Below are 8918 nucleotides of genomic sequence, written 5' to 3' on the forward strand. Positions count from 1 at the left end.
TATTGTTTGCATACAATTTGTGGGGTGACTGCAGGTCCTGCCCACTCATCGAGTGTAAAATTAAATAAGTACTTTTTGTTTGTTGGCCAGAAGAAAAATCAGCCGTGGTGGCCCTCTAGATGCAGAACAGTGAAAACCTTAAAGCCTCTTCGGTATTACGAGAAATAAAGCAAATCCCAGTCGGGAAAAATAAAAAGTTTAAAAAGTCATTTACTTCTTTGATGAGCAAAGGGAAAAAGATTCCTTCATTCAAAATCATATTTTTGTCTTATTTCTAGGCCTACCTGCGACACACTTTTTTCCCGATACCAGCCACCCCAACACCCGTGGCACGGCGTGAGCATGGCACGTAAGTCAGGGGCACGGCTCAAAACCTTTCGACCGAGAAACTTTCGACTCTAGAGCATCATCTATTAAACGGAGGCTAAGAGCCTGCGAGGCTGCACGTGAATGGCCTTTTGTTCCGTTTAATTAACTCTGGACACAGACGGCAAGTGAGAGAGTGCGAGCGAGAGAGAATGATGAACCCTTTGTTGGCCATATTTACGAGGTCATTATCCAGTATTTTGAGGAGCCTTCTGAGATGCGTTCAAATATTCCCTCCATTTTCAATTCAAACCGTTGCCTTTTTATTTCTTTTTTTTAAGCAAACGGTATATTTTAGTTTCAGAGAGAGAGAGAGAGAAAGGCGGCAAGGTGTTGTGCAGTGGTCGAGTGTGAGTCAATGTCGTGGCAGGTTGCAGGATTGGGGGCGACGAGGAGGGGTGTGTTGCGCAGGGGGGCGACTAATGCAGAGTGGCAGTTGATAATGCCAAGGCTGTGATATCAGCCAACATCGGCCCTGCGGCACACCTCCACCGCCGTCGTCATCGCTGCCATCATCGAGCATTTCGGCACGCAAATAATGACACCCCCCACCCTCGCTATGCAATCTAATCAAATAGAGGTTGTCATGCGATGCCTTAAGGGTCTGTTTGAAATCATAGCTTCCCTCACACAGCTGTACTAACTAAATATCGATTTATGTATCTATCCATTGTCGAGTGTTGCCTTCTTGGACATTCTGAAAATCTTATTTTTTCTCACAAAACTGAGCCGCTAATTAAATATCCATCCATTCAGACAAAGACCAGTGTTGCCCTTCTACCTCGAAGCTCTGCTAGGACCAAAAACAAAAAAAGAGTTCCGCCGCAAATATGGTTATTACAGACGGACGCAGCTAATGATAAACTTTCCCAAAAACGACAAAGGAATGCTTATAAGGGATTTTTAATACACTGTTAGATGTGTAATGTACATATAACATGATAGGTTTGAAATGCTTAGCATTTAGCTGTCTCAAATTCTGTACACCAAATTTATACCATACACTCAGTACCAACTGTAGTTTCAGTTTAAGAATTGAAGTACATCCCTTACAAATAAGCTTAAAATGCATGTTAGTAGTAAAATATTATATATATATATATATATATATATATAAATAATGGGGGGGGGGGGGCAATTCTTATTCAATTATTCGATCAATAACCAATAGGAGAATCTATTCTAAAAAAAAATCGATAGTGACAGCCCTACAACCGAACAACCAGCCATCCATTTATCTGTACATCCATCCATCCATCCATCATCAAATGCTGCCTTCAGAGACAGTCTGAAATCATCAAACATCTATCTATGGTCTGACAATACGGAAAATGAAGAGTAAAAACATATTTGCTGGAGTCTGCAGGCGTCTCTGTGCACTTTTTTGGTCAAGTCGGCCTTTGTGCATCAAATTGGCCTCTGACTACACCAAACAACAGAACTTAAAAAAAATAAAAATAAAAAAAAAAATAAAGGAAAAAAAGCCCGGCCCATCAATAAATGAAGCCAGAAGGAAAACAGGCGAACAAAATGGCGGCGGCAGGCGTCACAATGATTGACAGGCAACAGTTGTTTGTCAATCATATCAGAGTCAACAGACTACTTTCCTTCCCCACCTGTTGACGTACGCTTGCATGACTCTCATGGATGAATCAATACTAATTAAAAACATTTTCAAACAATACAAATCACAGCCAAGCTGGGTGTTGCATTCAGGGACAGTCTGAAGTTGGGACGTCTGAAGTTGGGACGTTGTGTTGTGTTAATAAATGAAAACAGAATACAATGATTTGCAAATCACGTTCAACCTATATTTAATTGAATACACTACAAAGATAAGATATTTAATGTTCAAACTGATAAACCTTATTGTTTTTCGCAAATAATCATTAACTTAGAATTTTAGGGCTGCAACACGTTCCAAAAAAGCTGGGACAAGTGGCAAAAAAGACTGAGAAAGTTGAGGAATGCTCATCAAACACCTGTTTGGAACATCCCACAGGTGAACAGGCTAATTGGGAACAGGTGGGTGCCATGATTGACTATAAAAGGAACTTCCCTGAATTGCTCAGTCATTCACAAGCAAAGATGGGGCGAGGTTCACCTCTTTGTGAACAAGTGCGTGAGAAAATAGTCAAACAGTTTAAGGACAGTGTTCCTCAACGTACAATTGCAAGGAATTTTGGGATTTCATCATCTACGGTCCATAATATCATCAAAAGGTTCAGAGAATCTGGAGAAATCACTGAATGTAAGCGGCAAGGCCGAAAACCAACATTGAATGCCCGTGACCTTTGATCCCTCAGGCGGCACTGCATGAAAAACCGATATCAATGTGTAAAGAATATCACCACATGGGCTCAGGAACACTTCAGAAAATCAATGTCAGTAAACACAGTTCGCCGCTACATCCGTAAGTGCAGCTTGAAACTCTACTATGCAAAGCAAAAGCCATTTATCAACAACACCCAGAAACGCCGCCGGCTTCTCTGGGCCCGAGCTCATCTAAGATGGACTGATGCAAAGTGAAAAAGTGTTCTGTGGTCCGACGAGTCCACATTTCAAATTGTTTTTGAAAATTGTGGACGTTGTGTCCTCCGGGCCAAAGAGGAAAAGAACCATCCGGACTGTTATGGACGCAAAGTTAAAAAACCAGCATCTGTGATGCTATGGGGCTGTGTTAGTGCCAATGGCATGGGTAACTTACACATCTGTGAAGGCACCATTAATGCTGAAAGGTACATACAGGTTTTGGAGAAACATATGCTGCCATCCAAGCAACGTCTTTTTCATGGACGCCACTGCTTATTTCAGCAAGACAATGCCAAACCACATTCTGCACGTGTTACAATAGCGTGGCTTCGTAGTAAAAGAGTACGGGTACTAGATTGGCCGCCTGCAGTCCAGACCTGTCTCCCATTGAAAACGTGTGGCGCATTATGAAGCGTAAAATACGACAACGGAGACCCCGGACTGTTGAACAGCTGAAGCTGTACATCAAGCAAGACTTGGAAAGAATCCACCTACAAAGCTTCAACAATTAGTGTCCTCAGTTCCCAAACATTTATTGAATGTTGTTTAAAGAAAAGGTGATGTAGCACAGTGTTAAACATGACCCTGTCCCAGCTTTTTTGGAACGTGTTGCAGCCATAAAATTGTAAGTTAATGATTATTTGCTGAAAACAATCAAGTTTATCAGTTTGACCATTAAATATCTTGTCTTTGTAGTATATTCAATTAAATATAGGTAGAACATGATTTGCAAATCATTGTATTCTGTTTTTATTTATGTTTAACACAACGTCCCAACTTCTTTGGAATTGGGGTTGTACACAATGGAAAATATCCACTTAAATAATTCTTCATTCTTAACATTGAAAACAACACAAATAAATATCAAATAAATAGTGTCTGCAATGTTGTGCACAGCTTTCCTTGCACAACGGATCTATTCACCTAACTACCTGCGTACCTTAGGTTCTGTGTTGCCTTCAGGCACAGCCTGAAATGACAGCAACCAACCCACCTACCTACTTGAAGTCAGGTGTTGCCTTCAGGGACAGTCAGAAATTATAGCCTTCCAACCACAACTGATTTTCTGCCCATTCCCCCAACCATCCATAGTCAAGTGTTGCCTTCGGCTACATTCCGAAATGATAGCTTTCCTCCCACAACTGATTTCCTATCCATCTATCTTTTCATCCATCCATCTAAGTGTTGCCTTCAGGGATAGCCTAATAGTTCCTCTTGCCCATTTTGACTACCAACCTACCTAAATTCAGCTGTTGTCTTCAGGGACATTCCAAAATCTTAGCTTTCCCCCACACATCTGATTTTCATTCTATCCATCCGTCCATCCAAAGTCAAGTGTTGCCTTCAGGGACAGCCTGAAATTACCAAACAGCTCATATAATGTATTAATTTCAAAAAGCACAAAGGAAGGAGATGTGGCGATAGCAAAGCGAACAACGCTGTTTAAGTGCACTTAAAGTGAGCGTCCACGCACACGCACAGAACCCCCACACACACAAAGGAGCACTAATTGATAGCTTGTTAACGAGGTCACCCCCCCCCCCCCCCCAATTTTCCTCTAAACACTGGTGCAGAGGAAGCCGTGTAAAATGACTGCTCCATCCATCCCTCACTCACTCTCTCGTCATTGAGGAAAATTTCATTCATGCCATTTCCCTTCATTCATGCTGGAGGGAAGGGAAGTTGGGGTGGGGGGGGGGGGCGGTGGGTCGGTGAAGGGAGTGGGGGGCATTAGGGGGCGTCGGTGCCATCTCCACACCAGCGTTCTTATCAATGGACGTGACGTCAGCAGAGCGTGCTGCTGGGCGTGGGTATAGAGCAAGGCAAAGGGGAGGAGGACATCGGCTGGTGGGGGTGGGGGTGGGGGGTCTCTGATGTAGTCACGTGGTTCCACGGAGGGTATATACAATAAAGTTGCGCTGGCCGTGGTGCTGAAAACATTCACTACAATACATTAGCTGCACGCGCTAAAGTGGCATAAAAATAGTTTTTTTTTTTTTTTTAAAGTGTAACCTTGTTAAAATAATATTCTTAAATGTCGCGCATAGGCTGAGAAGACGAAGAACCAAATAAAGAAAGAGAAGAGTGTTAAATACCCACAAGTCTTGATGAGATTAATCGTTTTGGCTTTATTTTGACTTTTTTTCCCTCCCCCCAACCACCCCCCCACCCCCCACAACGATTGTCCACCCACCCGCCACCCTCCCACAATAGTGGGACCCCAGGTAGGTGAGAAAATTCATTCATCCATTTATTCATTCATCATTTTGTGGCATTATTAACGCTCTTTGTCAAGTGCGCGTTTTATCGCCACACATCTCCTATTTACATTTTATTTAATTGGGGAAAATGAATTTATAAATAAGCCATTGTATTTCATGTTTCCTAATGTTTTATAATAATGAAATATGAATAATAACCAAACGAAATTTGTTTCATTACCCACTTTTAACCCGCATTGGCACGTGCCACATTGCGACAAATTGATTTTTTTTCCCCAACACAAAATGACACCAGCGTATTTTTTTTTTCGTTTTTCTTTTTGATCAGCCCAGCCACGACATTTAGTCAATTAAATCGTGTAGAACAAATGTTTATTTCTCTTTTACAGTAACGGCTTTTAAATTCGATTAACGTGCCTTGATGACGTAGAGAGGTGGGAATCGGGGGTGGGGGGGGGGGGCTGGGATACGAAACAGGGGGGTGCAATTGTTTCGTTGCACGAAATAAATAGTCTTGAGTTACCAAAAGGGAATCGGACGAAAATTGTGCTGCTGTGTGGAGCAGATAAAAAAAAAAAATTGGGGTTCGTTGTGCATTCCACAGCACGCAGACGGAGAAAAAAACGGGGGGGGGGGGGGGGAGACCAAGCATGTGTTTTTTCCCTCTCTTTTTTTACAGTTGGCGGGCGGGGTGTGTGTGTGTGTGTGGGGGGGGGGGGGTTCAAATGGTTCATCCAAATAATTTGCCATTTGCTTGGGAGGAGGAAGAGGAAGGTGGGTGGACGTGGGGGGTTGAAGTCACTCGACCGTGCCTCGCATCTTTTTTACGCATGACTTCCACACTGCGTGGCGCCATCGCTTTGACTCACGGGACCTATGTAGGATTTCAATTTCTTTCTTTTTTTATTTATTTATTTATTTTTTAAATAATTTTTTTTACCCCCCTCCCATGCACTCGTGACAAATGATGGGTGGCCGGTGCGCACGACCTCCTCTCGGCTTTGTTGGTTCGCGTGAGGAGGAAGAGGAGGTGAGACCCGCATTTTACTGAGCATTTGCTCGGTTTAAAAAACAAATGTATAATTTGTACAACTTAATCCAGACCTGACGGCGATAAATAAAAATGGCGCTGGGACGTGGGCGCAATGGAGAGAGAAAAAATGGGCTCCATTGCGCCAATTCCGTGAGACAAAATAATTGCTTCTCTTGGAAAAATGTTGGTTAAATAGTCTTAAATTGTACGTATTATCAAAGCAGAGGCGAATCTACGAAATAGAAGCAAATCTTCAAGTATCCAACGCACCGAGAATGAAAATGAAATATATAGAGAAGAGAAATTGAGGACATTTCTGTGTGGGCTCTGTTAGGAAACGACTGTCCCCTTAAAAAGATTTCAACATTGCCTCCTCATTGTGACAAGCTCAACTGATTTAGGAAAAAGGGTATTCATTTTCGAGAGGTACTATTTGTTTTTCCTTCATTCTGTCATTTTAGTTAAATGAAACTAAATTTAAAAAAAAAAATAAATTCAGATTTAATGTTTTGATTGGAAGTCTAACTGTCCTGGCCTGCGTTTTGTCCCCCCACCCTCCACCCCATCTCCCCACCCGTCCGCGCAGGTGCTTCACCTCACTCCTGTCTGCCCTGCATGGTCATGACCAGTCGTCACGCCCCTCCCTCAGCAAGCCTTGTCCTATTGGTCCTGCTCACCATCACTCTGTGGCTGGCCGCCGATGCCGCCCCCACGTGGCCGGAACCCAGGGACGGAGGGGCGGTGGAGGGAGGGGTGGCGGAGGAGATTGCGCTCGTTCCGGCGCCCCGAGGTGACGACGGCGGTGGCAACAACGCGTCACGGGACCAGGACAAGCAGCCAGAGCTGGGATTGAATCCGGCGCGGGTGCTCGTTGTCCTCCTGCAGGCTCTGGATCGGACGGAGGAGGGGGACACGCAGGGGGACACGAGACAGGAGGGGGACGCAAGACAGGAGATGGATGCGAGCCAGGAGGCATCCTCTAGCCAGGTGGAGGCCAACGAGATAAGGAGGGAGTCTGAGGCTGATAAGGTTATCCAAGACTTTGAGGAGGACCAGGCCCAAGGGCGCTCAGCCGAGGACCTCCTGGAGAAGGCGTCAGTTGAAAGCTTCCTCGCTGTTCCCCCCCAGGGTGAAGACAGCTCCCTGCAGCGCAAGATCCGTGGCTACTTCCAGAACATTGACTTGGGCCTCCAGGACAACGAGATCCTGCCACCCCTGAAGGGTTACAAAGCGTACAACACGCAGTTGGCCAGAGCCGGAAAGAAGCTTCACTGGCAGGGGAATTCTGCTACCCAAGCCGGCCCTGTCAAGGGTGGCAACTTCATGGACGACTTTGAGGATGAGGGCGGCAAGGTGGAGGAAGAGGTAGAGGAGGAGGACGAGAGTCTGACCCGCGTGGAAGAAGAGGCGAGGGCCCGGGCCGAGAAGCAGGAGGTACTCCAGCAACAGGAGGAGGCGGAGCGGGCCCGCGAGGAGGAGCAGCGATTGGCTGACGTAGCCTCCGACATGCTGCTACAATACATGGGCCGCAAGCAGCAGGCCTTCCTCAAGCCGCGGCAGAAGAGCAACAACGCTGCCGAGGACAAGCGCTCTGAGGAGGTCCTCCTCCCCGACCAGGACGAGGACGACCTGGACCAGCAGATGATCGACCGGCTCATCGAGATCAGCAGCAAGCTGCACCTCCCGGCCGACGACGTCATCGAGATCATCAGCGACGTGGAGGAGAAGAAGAAGAAGCGGAAAGAACTTCAGCAGCAACTACCTGCGGTTGCTGCCCTGCCTGTGGTACCCCGCTTTAGGCCCCTGGTGCCTCCCCCACTGCTGGGGCTGCCCGTCTACCACTACACGGCCTCCAAAAACCCCAAGAAAGCTCCCTTCAAAGCCCCCTACAAAGCCTCCTACAAGTCTATGAAGAAGTGGCAGAAGGACAAAGGCAAGTCGCGCAAGCAGGACTTCTGGTACCAGCCTCAGACACCTGTCGACTACTGGTACAAACCCCAGAAACAGTTCCTAGCCTTCCCTTCCTACCCGTACTACCAAAAGCCATATCGGGCGTACTACCCAGTGTACTTCCCCTACCCCAAGCCACAGTACTACGGCAAGGTCTCTCCCGCCCGAGACCACCCATTTAGCCCCCAGGAGCTCGACCCCCAGGGCCCCAAGCGCAGGCACAGGGGTCAGGGCAAGAACCGGGGACAGGGGTGGAGGCAGAGGCCAGCGACCCGCCTGCCCGAAGCCCCTTACATCTCTAACTATATCCTGCCCCACCCACGAACCTACCAGCCCCCGCCGCCCCCCAAGCCACTGGCCCCGCCCCGGAGAGGGAGGCAGCCCCCCTTCTACTACCCACCGGCCACGCCGCATGACGACTACGAGGAAGATGGCCTGGTGCCTCAGCTGGACAGTGAGGAGGAGCTGGAGAACTTTATCGAGAGGATCTACATGAAGCGCAGAATGTACTGAAGTACTGGTTTGGTTGGGTTTTTTTTCGGGGGGGACCCACGGGTGGGGGCGTTGTTATAAAAAGGCTAAAAATGTATCATTTGGAGGGTCCAGGATGGAGATTCTGGTTTGTTTAATCCACTCAACTTGTTTTTTATTTTGTTGTTGTCGATAAGGTTCGGTCAGAGGAGGGGACGAGACTGGCTGGGGGATGGAGGGGTGGGGGGGGCGGGGGGGGGTTACCCTGCACACCGCCATGTTTACATTGTGAACACAGGGGGGCATCCGCCTCCATTCAGGTTTTCTACAACACAGCGTCACGG

Source organism: Phycodurus eques, chromosome 17, assembly GCF_024500275.1.
Source record: "Phycodurus eques isolate BA_2022a chromosome 17, UOR_Pequ_1.1, whole genome shotgun sequence".
Taxonomy (NCBI): Eukaryota; Metazoa; Chordata; class Actinopteri; order Syngnathiformes; family Syngnathidae; genus Phycodurus; species Phycodurus eques.